At 45.2% G+C, this 14,085-nt stretch overlaps 1 protein-coding gene and 1 pseudogene across 1 annotated transcript in view; both read right to left on the bottom strand.

Moving 5' to 3' along the window:
• The window catches only part of LOC138243427 (scavenger receptor cysteine-rich type 1 protein M130-like), a 359,441-nt gene that overhangs the window by 134,586 nt on the left and 210,770 nt on the right, over positions 1-14,085 (bottom strand). The window lies entirely within an intron of this gene.
• On the bottom strand, positions 13,506-13,624 carry LOC138218660 (5S ribosomal RNA; annotated as a pseudogene).

The following is a 14,085-nucleotide window of genomic DNA, read 5'->3' as shown; positions in this document are numbered from 1 at the left end:
TGCTGCAGGTCCTTCAGCTGGAGAAAGGTCTGCAGGTAATACAGCACAAGATGATGGTCAGGCAGGGTGTTCTTTTCAGAGCTGTATGTGCAACGCATCTCTTTGCAACCCTCAACACCTTCCAGCAATCTCTGGTACTTGGTTATGGACTCTGCATCTGTCTATATCTGTGGGAGAAAGTAATGCTATCAACATCTTTTTTTGTATTCAAATTAAAGAAATACAGTTGAATAAAGTTAAAAAATGAAAAGTACCTCTTTCTGGTAATCTCTTGGCAACATTCTTACTGTTTTTCTTCTGAATATCTTTTAGGATACTATGGAAGTTGATGAGGTTAGCCAAGCTGGCATCATCTACTTTCACATTGATAGCCTTCAGGATGTAGCGCGGAAAATGGTTTATGTTCTTGATATAATTAGCAATGGTTTGGTGAGACAGTCCAGTGGTCTTCATTTCGTTACAATAATTGTGTTTTAGTTATGTCCTTTACAAAGTGTAAGGAAGATGCATATTGATCCATAAAGATGGATCTGTAAGGGGCAGTGTGTTGTAGTTCCTCCCAGGTGGCTGGTTTCTTTCTGTAAGTTTCTGTGTGAGTAGGTCCAGTTTCAGTTGGTGAATGGGTTTCTGCTTTCCCTGCTGGGGATTATGCATAGACTGTTAACATCTCAATAGGCAATAAGGGTCTTTTGTTTTCCTCCCTAATAGGACTGTGAGCTGTGAGAGTTTCCATAGCTGATTGGTTTCAGTTATTCTTCTGTTTGTTGCCTAAGTGTTAGTATGGTGACTGTGAAGAGTTCCAGTCCCTGTAGGATCTGGCTAGTTAGGAGAGGAGAACAAAACTTTCTCCCAGAGTTTCTCAGAGGAGACCACCTGGGACAAGGAGGGCTGCACTCTCCTTACAACGACTGAAACCCTCCTAGTTTTTCCGATTTTCAGGCCTTGTGGAAAGATAATATCAAGTCTTTTGATCCACCCCCTTTCCTTTTTCTTTCTTTCTGTCTCTGTCCAGTTGGGGTTGCTTTCCAGTCCCGTGGCTTCCAGCACTTCCGGCCCATTCTGTAGGAAGTGTGCCACCAGATGAGTACTCCTGATATTGTGCCGGTTGGGTTTGGATGGAGTTAGCTGTTTCCCCACATAGGTCACCCCGCAGTTTTTGCACTGGATGCTGTAGATGGCGTTATTGGTGTTTCCTGAGTGCCCTTTGCAACTGGAAGATTTCTTTGATTCTGTTGTTTTGGATCATTGTTTTCTGTTATGAAATGTTCAGCTCTTGGTGCAAATGATCTGTTTTGTACAGGTTATAGCTTGCTTTGGACTAAGTAATCCTGAAGGTTTCGTTTTTTTTCTGTATACAGATGTGATTTTGTGCTCCCTCAGTATGTTTGTGCTTTCTAACATCATGGTGAATGTAAACTTTAGTTTTTGGTTGGTTTTTATGCTTTTTTTATGCAACATATGCTTTTATGTTGTGATGAGGAGTATTCTTCTGCCATCTGGAGTATTTCTATTTAGAAATGTTTTTTCCACATTTTTTAGGAAACTTCATGTGTATCCTCTCGGGTGTAGAGCTTGGAAGAGTGTATGTTTTGGCTTCCTCAAAGTCTTGTTGTGTACACATTTTGTGGAAGTGTAGGAGTTGTGATTTTACCAGTCCTTTGAAAGTATGTTTTGGGTGAAAGCTTTCTTTAGTAAACCATATGTGTCTGTATCTTTGAAAAATACTTTTGTTGTCCAGTTTGTCTGTGTTGTTGAAGGAGGAACCCTTGTATGTGGTGGTGTCTAGGAAGCCTATCTGGCTGTCATGCTTGGTGTATTTGAGTTTAATGGATCTGTGTTGTGTGTTGAGGGTGTTAATGATTTCTTGAAAGGTGTGATATGTGCTGCCCATGTGTTTATAGGCAGCCATGTTGCACAGTGGTGCAGTGGTCAGTGTTGCTGCTTTAGCTTTGGGGCCCTGGGTTCAATTTGAGGTATCGCTGAAGACTGATTACAGAGAGGGCAGTATTTGTGGGAAGTGTCCATGCTGGACTGAAATGAGACTGTGCAGGTTTCACATCTTCTTCGGCTTCCATCTTCCACCTGTCCGCTGGCTCTTCAGCTGGGGTGGGGAGTCTTCTAGGCTGGGTGGAGTGCTTCTTGAAAGAGGGGTGGGAATCATTCGCCCTCTTTTTGTCCAAGTAAAAAAACAACATGCAAAGACTTTTTTCCTTGCAGACAATGACATTTGCAAAACGTGTATTTCTTTGTTGCCAAAGAGACTCAAAAAGGCCATTTTTCTCATTCGCAGTCACATACAGATAACATTTGATTAAAAGATCAAAAACAACTTTAGTGTAACGAAGCTAGGTTGTGGTGAAAAGGATCTGATGCAAATGCAGGAAGCCTTGGGCGATGAGTAGGCGGACAGAGCAAATCCAGGAGCTGAGTCGTAGTCCGAAGGCGTAAGGTAGGTCACCATCCGGTAAAGGCACTGGTGGCGAACAATCCAGAACGAGAGACAGGTACGTGGTCGAAACAAGAGCTGCAGGGTCAATACCGAAAAATAGTCACTGGTAGCAAACAATCCAAGGGTCGAGATGAGAAACAAAGTCCAAAGGCAAAAGGCGAAGTCAGAAAATCCAGTAGGCAAAAGGGAAAGCAACGCTACGTAGAGCAACACGTAGTGAACTCAATACCGAGCAGTGATATGCGGGTAAGGGAGGCTTAAATAATGCAGCCTGCCGCACGGTAAGGCATCTGATGAGAATTAACACGTGTGGCGGCGTTTGTAATTATCACCCTGCTGCTGGGACTGATAAGACCTCTTAGGAGCTGGTCTGGGCCGGTTAGTGGTCGTGACAGTAACCCCCCCCCCCCCTTCACGGGCGGCTCCCGACGCCCAAGACGGTCACTGGGGAAAATTACGATGAAAATCGGTGATGAGAGCTGGGTCGAGAATATCTCCCTCCGGAACCCAAGATCTGTCTTCCGGTCCATACCCTTCCCAATCCACAAGATACTGAATGGTATTACGGTGCCATCTTGAATCCAGGACTGTATACGCCGGACACCCCTGAATAGTACGAGGAGGTGGTGGACGAGCAGGAGGGGCCACCAGGGGAGAACGGTGAAATGGTTTCAAAAGAGAGACGTGGAAGGCGGAATGGATTCTGAAAGTGGGGGGGAGCGCTAATCGGTAGGTGACCGGTGTAATTCGTGAGAGGATCCGGAAAGGACCTATATACTTGGGGCCTAGCTTCTTGGAGGACAGGCGCAAGGGTAAATTCTTGGTGGCCAGCCAGACGAACTGACCTTTCCTGAACCGAGGGGCAGGTCTACGACGTCTGTTGGCTAAAGCGGCCTGGCGCTGAGTTGACTTGAGAAGAGATGTTCTAGCCACCTTCCAGGTCCTCCTTAACTTCGAGATGTATTGTCTCAGAGAAGGAATTGTCGTAACCAGAGGGGCGTCAGAGATGAGGGAAGGTTGGTAACCTAAGGAGCAAAGGAAGGGAGAGAGGCCTGTGGAGGAGGATGTAAGGGAGTTATGAGCGTACTCTGCCCAGGGAAGTAAAGATGACCAGTCATCTTGGGAAGATGAAGTGAAGGCTCTAAGAAAAGCCAGGAGCGTTTGATTACTTCTCTCCACCTGCCCATTGGCTTCAGGGTGATATCCCGATGTTAAGGACACATGAGTGCCCAGGGCCTGACAAAAAGCTCTCCAAAAGGCCAAGACAAACTGGGGACCTTTGTCTGAGACCACATCCCTGGGCAAACCATGTAGGCGAAAATACGTGCTGGACGAACAGCATTGCCATCTCCTGGGCCGTGGGTAAGGCTGGGAGCGGAACAAAGTGGGCTGATTTGGAAAATCGATCGGAGACCACCATGATAACCGTATTACCTTGACTGCTGGGGAGGTGAAATCCACCGCTATGTGAGACCAAGGGAGGTAGGGTACCGGGAGGGGGTGCAAGAGACCCATCTTCCTGGCACACGGGGTCTTGGTTCTGGCACAGGTAGGACATGCTCGAATATAGTCTACTACATCCGCTCTCATGGTAGGCCACCAGAAGTCCCTACTCAGGAGATCCAAAGTACGTTTGACCCCAGGGTGGCCTGCGAACTGTGAGTCATGACTCCACTGTAAAACCGCCGAACGTAAATTATCCACCACAAACAATTTGTCCACGGGGCAACGGAGCATGATGGTGGGCTTGTCCAGGGCCCGCCTGACTTGATCCTCAATCGAGCACCGAACTGCTGCCATGACACGGTTAGTTGAAATTATCGGTTTGGGTGCATAATCCAGATCCGGGGGGTCGTGAAGTCGGGAAAGAGCATCCGCCCTACCATTCTTAGATCCAGGGGTATAGGTGATCACGAAGTTGAAGCGCGAGAAGAACAGAGACCAACGAGCTTGACGTGAATTGAGGCGTTTAGCCGATTGGATGTAGGCCAAGTTCTTGTGGTCCGTGATTATAACAAAAGGATGCTGAGCCCCCTCCAGCCACTGCCTCCATTCCTCAAGGGCCAGCTTGATAGCAAGGAGCTCGCGATTACCCACGTCATAATTCACTTCGGCAGGAGAGAGCTTCTTGGAGAAGAAGGCACATGGATGTAGAACCTGTCCTTCTTCCTGACACTGGGAGAGGACTTCCCCAACCCCATAGGCAGAGGCGTCCACTTCCACTACAAAGGGCCGGGAGGGATCCAGGTGACGGAGAAGAGGAGCAGTGCTGAAGAGGTGCTTTAAGCGTAGGAATGCCTTGTCCGCCTCCGGGTTCCACTTACCTCGGCCACGTCGGTTGCGAGTTAGAGCAGAGATGGGCACCACAACTGAACTAAAGTTCCTAATGAACCACCTATAAAAATTAGCAAAACCCAGAAAATGCTGGATCTGTTTTAGATTGCGCGGAACTGGCCAGTCGTTAATGGCTGCTACCTTAGATGAGTCCATGGCCACACCCAGAGGAGAGATACTGTAACCGAGGAAATGGATCTTGGAGACATGGAACATACATTTTTCCAGCTTAGCATAGAGCCTATTGTCAATCAATCTTGACAAGACCTCCTGTACATGGCGGACATGATCCTCAGGGTTGGTAGAAAAAATCAAAATGTCATCGAGATATGCCAGAACAAAGCTACCAATAATGTCCCTAAAAATATCATTCATAAAGGACTGGAAGACAGCCGGAGCATTGACAAGGCCAAAGGGCATGACCTGGTATTCATAGTGCCCATGCGTAGTCATAAAGGCCGTCTTCCATTTGTCCCCCTCCCGTATCCTGATAAGGTTATAAGCCCCACGTAAATCCAGTTTTGAAAAGATGGTGGCTCCACGTAAGGACACCAAAGCCGCTGGAATTAGAGGCAGAGGGTAGCGATGTTTAATTGTGATGGAGTTCAACCCCCTGTAGTCGATGCATGGGCGCAATAAGCCATCCTTCTTTTCAATAAAAAAGAAACCAGCACAGGCAGGAGAAGAGGAGGGGCGAATACAACCTGAGTCCAGGGCTTCCTTAATGTAGTCTTGTAAGGCCTGATTCTCCTTTCGGGTTAAATGGTAAATGCGACCCTTGGGGGGGAGTGATCCTGGCAATAAATCAATGACACAGTCGCAAGTTCGGTGAGGGGGAAGCAAGAGAGCCTGTTGTTTATCGAATGCCTGTTTCAGGTGAACGTATTGAGGTGGAATAGAAGGTGAAGCATCTACAGGGAGGATAGCGGCGGAGACCTTAACAGGGAGGCGACAACAATTGGCATGGCACGTGTGACTCCAGGCAATGATCTCATTCTTGACCCAGGAGATGTGGGAGTCGTGTTTCCTGAGCCAGGGAAGGCCCAGGATCAGCGGGTAGGCAGGCGAGTCCAGGAGAAGAAATGAAATATCTTCCATATGAGTGGCCCCAACCCTGAGAGAGAGCGGGATGGTTTGCAGAGAAACCTGAGCAGGGGTGAGTGGAGAACCATCTAGGGCTAGAATGCTGACGGGGGGTGACACAGAAACCACGGGGATATTCCATCGGTGGACGAAGGAAGCGTCTATGAATGATCCTTCTGCACCTGAATCAACAAAAATCGACAACAGAAGATGAGTATCAGACCACGACAATTCCGCCGGAAACAGAGTGCCCGAAGAGGCTGGGGAAAAAACAGCACTGCTGACCTTAGCTGAAGGCTGCGGTAGAGCACGAGGTGCAGATGGTGGTCTTGAAGGACAAGTAGAGAGCCGATGGTTATGAGAAGCACAGCACATACATCGTCCCTCTCGGCCGCACCTTTCCTTTTCTTGAAGGGAAAGAGGAGCATGTGGCAGAGCTGGCAAAGCAGGAAGCGATGCCTCGGGAGGGCCATGTCTGCTTCCAGTGGGTCTGTCTGCTTTCTGGATTCTGATGCGGGTGTCCAATTCCAGGACCTGGGAGACCGCTGCTTCCAGGGAATGAGAGTGGATTGGCATGAATACCAAGTGTTCCTTCAACTCCTCTGACAAACCCTTACAGAAAAGGCAAACAAGCGCCTCTGGGTTCCAGGCGGACTCTGTGGCAAGAGACTGAAATTCCTCCACATAATCCTGTAGAGGTCTATCACCCTGTTAAATTGCCGAGAGCCGAAGGTGAACCAGGTCCAGATTGTTCTGCGAAAAACGTGCCTGAAGACGATCCGCAAAGCTATTGAAATCCATGGGTTGCGAATCTGCTCTGGTCAAAAAAACAGAAGCCCAATCCAAAGCCTTGCCTGTCAACAGGGAGATCGCAAAACCAATCTGTTCTTGTGACGTAGGAAAACGCTCTGGATGCAGATGAAAAGAGAGGTAGCATTGAGTAATGAATCCTCTGCAACCAGAAGGATTACTGCATATTTTTCAGGAAGAACAAATGGTAAGGTTGGGGGGTGGGGGTGGGCGGGGCGGCTTGAGCGGAAGAAACTGCAGGAGGAGCAGTAGAAGGTGTTGGGGGCACCCGGGGGGACGAAAGCCAGGCAACGTGATTGGTAAGAAGTTGAACAGACTTCTGTAACTGAGATAGAGCTTGGGAGTGCTGGTGGAGGAGGAAGCGAAGAGCTTGCGCATCCGCAGGATCCATACTGTAAGGCTTGGTATTCTGTAACGAAGCTAGGTTGTGGTGAAAAGGATCCGATGCAGATGCAGGAAACCTTGGGCAGTGAGTAGGCGGACAGAGCAAATCCAGGAGCTGAGTCGTAGTCCGAAGGCATAAGGTAGGTCAAGATCCGGTAAAGGCACTGGTGGCGAACAATCCAGAACGAGAGACAGGTACGTGGTCGAAACAAGAGCTGCAGGGTCAATACCGAAAAATAGTCACTGGTAGCAAACAATCCAAGGGTCGAGATGAGAAACAAAGTCCAAAGGCAAAAGGCAAAGTCAGAAAATCCAGTAGGCAAAAGGGAAAGCAACGCTACGTAGAGCAACACGTAGTGAACTCAATACCGAGCAGTGATATGCGGGTAAGGGAGGCTTAAATAATGCAGCCTGCCACACGGTAAGGCGTCTGATGAGAATTAACACGTGCGGCGGCGTTTGTAATTATCACCCTGCTGCTGGGACTGATTAGACCTCTTAGGAGCTGGTCTGGGCCGGTTAGTGGTCGTGACATTTAGAACTAATAATATTAAAGGTCTGGATTGTATAAATAGCAATTTGTTAATGGTGGACTGTTTGGATCATTTTGTAGATGATCCTGGTTTCTTGTTGGAAGGTATCTTGTCTGTTTGACATGCTTGGTGTGTAGGCAGTGTGGAGGGTGACCGTACGGTTGCGTGCGTTGTCAACTCTGGATTGATCCATACTTACCATTTAAATGCCTAAAGCTTTGTTGACACCGTTAGGTTTCCACTGTTAGGCAGCTTTACCTCTGTAGAATCTGTGGCTCCATAGGAAGACAATCTTGCCTTTCTGTGTGTCACTATGTTTCTGCCTGGGTCTTCTTCAGGCATTGTTCTGGAACACTGTGTCCATGCTGGCCTGTTTTTATCCTGTTTTCTAAGGGGGCTAGTTTGTATCCTATGGTCTATGTTCCTTCTGTTCGTTTCTGTATGAGTAGGAGCAGTTTCAGTTGAATGTGTTTCTGCTTTCCCTGGTGGGGATTATGCATGGACCATTAACATCTCAATAAGCAATCAGTGTCTTTTGTTTTCCTCCCTAGTAGGACTATGCAAGCTGTGCGAGTTTCCATAGCTGATTGGTTTCAATTATTCTTCTGGTTGTTGCGTAAGTGTTAGTATGGTGAAGAGTTCCAGTCCCTGTAGGATCTGGCTAGTTAGGAGAGGGGAACAAAGCTCTTTCTCCCAGATTTTATCTGAGAGAGGACCATCTGGGACAAGGAGAGCACTCTCCTTCCAACGACTAAAACCCTCCCGGTTTTTCTGATGTTCAGGTCTTGTGTAAAAATAGTATTAAGTCTTTTGATCCACTCCCTTTCCTTTTTCTTTCTTTCTATCTCTGTCCAGTTGGGGTTGCTTTCCAGTCCCGTGGTTCCTGATGTACCTGTGTTGTGTCAGCTTGGTTCGGATGGAGTTACCCATTTCACCCACATAGGTCACCCCGCACTTTTTGCACTGGATGCTGTAGATGGCGTTATTGATGTTTTCTGAGAGTGCCCTTTGCAACTGGAAGATTTCTTTAGTTTTGTTGTTTTGGATCGTTGTTTTCTGTTATGAAATGTTTGGCTCTTGGTGTATATGATCTGTTTTGTACAGGTTTTAGCTTGCTTTGGACTAATTAATGCTGAAGGTTTTTGTTTTTTTCTGTGTGCAGATATGATTTTGTGCTCCCTCAGTATGTTTGTGTTTTCTAATATCATGGTTTTTGGTTGGTTTTTATGTTGAGTTGAGAATATGATGTGTTGAGGGGTATTTTTCTGTCATCTGGAGTTTTTCTATTTAGAAATGTTTGTGCCACATTTTTGAGGAAACTTCGTGTATCTTCTCTGGCATAAAGCTTGGAAGAGTGTGTATTTGGCTTCCTCAAAGTCTTGTTGTTGTGTACAGATTTTGTGGAAGTGTAGGAGTTGTGATTTTACCAGTCCCTTTAAAGTATGTTTTGGGTGGAAGCTATCCTTGTGCAGTAAGCCGTGTGAATGTGTCTTTGAAAAACACCTTGGTGTTGTTGAAGAAGAAACCTTGTATGTGGTGGTGTCTAGGAAGTCTATCAGGCTACCATGCTTGGTGTATTTGAGTTTAATGGACCTGTGGTGTGTGTTGAGGGTGTTAATGATTTCTTGTAAGGCTTGATATGTGCTGCCTACATGTTTATTTTTTATATATTTTCCCTGGGATGGACTGGTGTCCTTTCCAGGGTGTAGCCTGCCATGTGTCTATTTCTTGCCACGTTTTAAAGTGGAGTTACAATCTTACTATTTTTACGGTTTTAAATTGACATTTACAAATGTATATTGAAGCAGCTACCCACCTGAACTAAACTATGTCAGCATGTGTAGTCTGCAAAGGAACAAGTAATAGGTTTATTCCATACTGAAAAGAGAAGAGAGAAAACTCAATGTTTCGGCTGTGAAGCCTTCTTCAGGTGTGAGAAAGACAGGGCAGATTACAAAGATTAAATAGCACAGAAGAACAAAAGCTGGGAGAGGGGAGGAGGCAGGAGCAGCAGAGAGGCCACTCAGGAAGTGCAAAATGGAGAGAGGTGAAGAAAGGTGTGAAGTCAAAACCTGCAAGAGAATTGAGAAGATTACATTAAAATAAGTCAGTCATTGAGAGATCCTGGCTATTTGAGGTGAAAAGAAAAACTTCCCAGCCCTAATATGTTCTCTGAAGCATTCTCCTAGTCTACTTTCGGTTTCCCAAATGTAGATAGCTGGGCATTTTTTGCAAGAGATACGGTAAGTGAGATACGGGATGTTGTCAGGATTATCCGGAATTGTCCTGTGATGCCCTGAATGTCGTTAGATATGTATTTGCAAGTGATGCAGCGAGTGCTATTGCAGGGGAAGGTGCTGAGTGCGAGGGAGCTGTGAACAAGAAGCTTATGTGGTGGTCAGCGATAAGAGATGATTGGGCGGTAAAAAAAAAAGAGTACCGATGGAGGGATCGTCCTGTAAAATGTAGTCATTGTTAATGATGGTCCTGGGGATAGAAATTGGGTTAGGGTGGTAGGGAAGCACCGAGGGAATGCAGTTGTGAGACTGGGAGTTCCTGATTGAGTTGATGATCCGAGGGCTGTTTTTGGCCCGGGAGTAGAATAAAGCGACACCTTTCATCAAACTTTTTGACAGGTACCACGCCCCCTTTTTCAGCCAATGGGAGGCCGCCACGGGCAGATGTCCTGCCCCCTTATTGGCCTATGGTGCAATGTAATGGGCGGATGTCCCGTCCCCTCCAGAGCCAATGGTGTGTCATAATGAGTGTTGTTGTCCCGCCTTCCACCCCGAACAGCCCCGGGCCTCAGGGTCCAAATGCCGACCACCGCATCCCCTTCGATTTATAAATAAGTGTGTGAAAGCGCGTATTAGCGACGAGGGTTGGATGGTGATCATGTCTGCTGCAGGTTGGAGCGCAGTCTATTATAACCCTAGGGAATCGGCAGTGTGGGAAGTCTGGTGAGGGCTGCGAGTTTCCGGGATGTGAGCACACACACACACACACACACACACACACACACACACACACACACACACACAGACTGACTGAGTAAAGTGTCACAGAAAGAACTTGCAGGACAAATAGCATGTGAAATGTGAACCACTTTATTTCATCAGTAGGTTTTAAATTACAGAAACATCCCAGTATACACTTTTAAACTTTTCACACACATTACAGACTACTGCTTGCAATCGCCAATTAAATGTTGGTGCAGAAAATTAGTTGTAGCTATCGCCCCAACATTGTTCAGAAACTCAGCAGCATCTGAAAAAGCATTCATAACGCCCTTTCTCTCGCCATTTCTATAGCCGTGAACACCGAACTGGGCGACCATAACAGAGAAAATAAATTAGCCTGAGTGATCAGAGGGATGGTGTTACCACAGGTTCTATGCAAAATACGTTGTATTTTGGAATACACACCGCTGAATCCGCCAGGCTTCAGTTTATGATCTGAAAACATCAGAATCGCAGTAATTTCACTCATGTTCTTTACATACATATATATCTCTTTAACAAATTCAAGGACATTAGCATTCGGCTTATTGATTTTCATTTCAAGCTTTACAGAAAGAAGGGTGTAAAGCACTCTTTGTAAGAATTCTGACGTATACATTCGGAATTCTTCATTCTTCTCACGATGGCACACCTGTGTCTGTAAAAAAGTAGTATTTTTCCATCTACCTTTACAAGTAAGGAGCGTACATACTCATATAGCGAGCGGTCGTCAATTATTTTCATCTGTAAAAGTATAGGCACCCAGGCCACTGGCGATGTACAGAACAGCCGATAAAATTTGGGCTAAACTTATAAATTTCAAACTTATAAACTTATAAAGAGACACTTATAAATTTCTAATGCGGCAAACAACACATCTTTGTACTGTAACATGACCAGGGGAAGGGTCATTCATAACAGGTATTTTCGGAATGACCTACTTAAAATACTAGATATGGAGCTTAGCAAAATGGCTGCCAAAAAGAATCAGCTGACTGGTAAATGGAAAGGGTCTACCCTGAGAAACAATGAGACACAGCTGAGCCGCATCAGGAACTGAAATATAAGTGCCCCGGAGGCAGTGAACAGGGCGGAAGCCGATAAGGTGAATGCGGTTTGGAGGAAAAGAAAGGAAAGCGGTGTATGTTAAAGATCGAGCTAAAGAATAACGGACTACTGAAAGGAGAAAAGGTTTATGGTTTTTGGATTACGGACACTGGATAAGGATACATCGCGGATTGGCTTTATTACGGACTTTTGGAACTTGGATCGGATCAGGATTAAGGGAACGGATTACGGACTGTATTTGGAAGATAGTTGGAGGAAGAAACGCCACGAAACTCAGGAAAGAAAAGTGTGGTGTGAGTACTACTTTCATTTACATAAACTTTCTCCCGGAGACACCACAGTACCCATCCGCGCACCCGACAACTAAGCATGTGTGACCCCGTTGACCTGGATGATTAACAGGCCGCGCATTCATCAACCACAACCCCCTTTAAACAATGGTTGAAGGTGCAACATACCACCAACTTTACAATCTTATCCATAGCATCGGGCTCATTAGAGCCATCGTTAGCTAAACTAGGTTGAACATCATCATTAATCACATTTTGGCGAGCACACATGAACAGACAAGAAACATTCAAGCTTGATGGTAGTTTGAAGATTGATGTGTCGACCTCTTCGTTATTCTATTAAAGGAAAAAAGAAAAGGAAGGCTTAACAAAATAAATAGGCATGCTTTTTAACTAAAATATTTACAATTGTAATGCCTCTTTTGTGTTAAGAGTTTTTCGTTTGCTTCGAACTTGCTGTGGTTTAATATTTACCATTTACCATTTGTAGCAACTCTTCATCAGTCGTTGACGGACCCCCAACACCTGAATCACCGTCAGAGTTCACATGACAGCCACTGTCACACACCACTGAGTGCTGGGTCAGCTTTTGCTAAAAAAGAAGACAAAGTGTTGAAAACGAAATACACTAAACACAGATTGAAACAACAATTCCACTATCAGAAAAAATATTTTAGCAACCTACTTCTTCAGTTTGCATAGCAGAGGAATACGATGATTCAATACTCAAAGAAGCCATCTTCACAGCAGTCAATATCGGGGCCTGACAGCTCAGGTGTCACACTTCAAAACCGGCAACTCGGCTAATTTAAGCATAAACTCCAAATTTGTAACCATGCCTACATAGCTCAAGACATTTTTCAAATGGTTGTGATGTTTTAGAACGCCCCACCATATCCCCCCGCCCCAAAATCACACGTGTTTTATCGAGAGTGAAAAGTAATAACGTTGAATTAAAATATGTAAACTTATTTCAATGACAAATTCTCAACAACTTTTCAAAAGCTTGAAATGATTTTCCACATAACGTGAACGTAAAGTCTTTAAACCTTAAAAATATTAACATGCAACCCAAGCCTCAAATGATGTGTGTTTCTCTAGAAAAGAAATTACATTGAATCAAAAAATGTAAAACTCATTTTATCTTTTGAGAAGAGCATTGTAGGGCGGGTCTTTATATTTTAGTGGATAGGTCATAAAAGTGCTAAAATAATTGAATAAGACACATTTAGCAGCGATAACTTATAAGCACAAGCAAAAATTGATATTTATAATGCTTATAGATTTTAACAATATAACAGACTTTACTAAAATGTTTACTTTTAAAATAAATATTACATCACAACATGTCCACACCCAGGCACCTGCCGTTAAAGGTTATGGGATGTAGAGATACAGTATATAAGGTTCATGATAAGAATAAAAAACGCTCATGCTAATACACAAGCACCTGTGTCTTACCAAAGCTGACAAATAAAAAGCCAAAAAGTTGCCCTGGACGTGTGAACAGGAGAATGAGCGAGTGAGCGGAGATAGGGTGCCTCCTGCAATTAAAGACTTACAGCACCTGTTATTCCCAGGCAGTCTCCCATCCAAGTACTAACCAGGCCCACCCCTGCTTAGCTTCCGAGATCAGATAAGATCAGGTGTACTCATGGGGGTGTGGCCATAGGTAAGAGCACGGCTCACTGGCACCCTTCTTATAGAGAGGACAGCTCCGTCACCTCTTTTACGATGCTGCTTTTTTTCCCTTGCATTTTTCTCTTCTTCCCACGTTCTCTCTCTCTTCACTACCTTCGTCCCCGCTCTATTTCACTTCAGCCTTTCACTCTTGCTTCCTTCCAATAAGGACGGAGCTGCGGGAGAAAGGGCGCTATAGAGGATCGCTGTGGAGAGCTGCTGCTGTGCTTTGACATCTGAGCTCTGTGGAAAACGATCTCAATACAATTCTGAAAAATGCGACTCCCAGAATGCCAGCCGAACTAGTCTCCATAGCCGAAGCGCTGTGTCTCTTTTCAGCTGGCGATAAACCTTTCCTCGATCCTTCGCGGACTTGTAAAACTGGCAACATATAAGGTTCATGATCAGAATAAAAAAACTCTTTTTTTGTGTGTTTTTTATTTATCAAAAAAGCA

Source organism: Lepisosteus oculatus, chromosome 14 (assembly GCF_040954835.1).
Source record: "Lepisosteus oculatus isolate fLepOcu1 chromosome 14, fLepOcu1.hap2, whole genome shotgun sequence".
NCBI lineage: Eukaryota > Metazoa > Chordata > Actinopteri > Semionotiformes > Lepisosteidae > Lepisosteus > Lepisosteus oculatus.
The sequence above is the reverse complement of the archived record's forward strand: the minus strand, read 5'-3'. Positions and strand labels throughout refer to the sequence as shown.